This window comes from Cyprinodon variegatus, unplaced genomic scaffold (assembly GCF_000732505.1).
Source record: "Cyprinodon variegatus isolate N-32 unplaced genomic scaffold, C_variegatus-1.0 Scaffold1515, whole genome shotgun sequence".
In the NCBI taxonomy this organism is placed as follows: Eukaryota; Metazoa; Chordata; class Actinopteri; order Cyprinodontiformes; family Cyprinodontidae; genus Cyprinodon; species Cyprinodon variegatus.
This window is the reverse complement of record NW_015151968.1, coordinates 137,277-138,628: the sequence shown is the minus strand read 5'-3', so window position 1 is coordinate 138,628 and position 1,352 is coordinate 137,277.

Here is a 1,352-nt window from a genome sequence, read left to right as displayed (position 1 = left end):
TGTACGACTTTATAGGCGTAGTTTTATGACTATTCTCAAAATAGAAAAAAAATATATTTAGCCTGACCCTAATACTCTGTCGTATAAATGTGTTAGAATGAAAAAAAAACAAAAAAAAAAAACTGATCATTTATTTTTTGGTTTTCATCAAAAAAGCACTTTTGGATTAAAAAGTTTTTTAAGTGTTCATCTTTCAATTGCATTTAAAATGTGTTGCTTTGAATAATAATGGAACAGAATTAGTTCTATACTTTAAAAAGAATGCAGTTCTTTAAATTCAGTCTCAAAAAATGTTTGAAAAAATCTAAACTAAAAATATGAAATCTGTAATAAACTAAACATTGAAAAATTTACATTTTAAATAAAATATCACAAAAAACTAAGGAAACATTGAATTTACTCTCAAAACCTTTTTTAAAAAATAAATTTTTTAAAGCTTAATTTCTTGATTGCCTTTATTTTTTCTTTTAATTTTTCATTCAGAAAGTTTTTTTTTTTTTTGCTTAAACAATAATGGAACAAAGTTCACCCCATAGTCATGGTGTTTATTTTTACTAATAGAAATGTTAACAGACAGCTGTTTGTGTTAAATCCCATATTTACAACTTTGTTTCGAGGCACTGAGCTTAAAGTGCTATTTGTAAATCCAGCCTGTGCTTTTCTCACAGCGAAGCTACATAATGAATAATGTAAGCAGAATGAAGCTTGTCTATTTCTGTTTGAGGCAAACTCTGCTTCATTATTCATGGGCATTTCTCAACCTGCTCTGGAATCAAGCCTCAGTCATGCCCTGATTTTTCTACCTTGCTGCTGAAAAGGCTTATATGATCTAAGCTTTGACAATAGGAAAACAGACACGTCTGTAAAGGCAGCGACACCAATTTAGATTTGAGAAGGTTTCAAATGATTGGAGGCTTTAAGTGCTCGTTCTACTCTCCCCTATTATCTGCAGAAGGATTGATAATTTAAAGAATCTCATAAATCAATTGTAAAATAATCAGGTGGAGTTTTTTTTGTTTTTTTGGGGGGGGGGCGGGTTGCATCTCTGACTGAAGATGAAGGAGAAATTCTGCTCTGAAATAATCAGCTGGTAGATTAAATGTTCAGGTTCTTCCTGCAGATCTTAAAATGACAGTGTGAAGCTGTCAAGCCCCTTTTTGACCACTAGATGGAGACATTTCATTAGAAACTGAAGGAAGCCATCTGAACCTCAAAACTGTCAGGTGATAATTCATTCAGCTTATGCAATTAGCAGGAACTCTGCTGACAAATTATACACATACATATATATATATATATATATATATATATATATACACATACATATATATATATATATATATATATATATA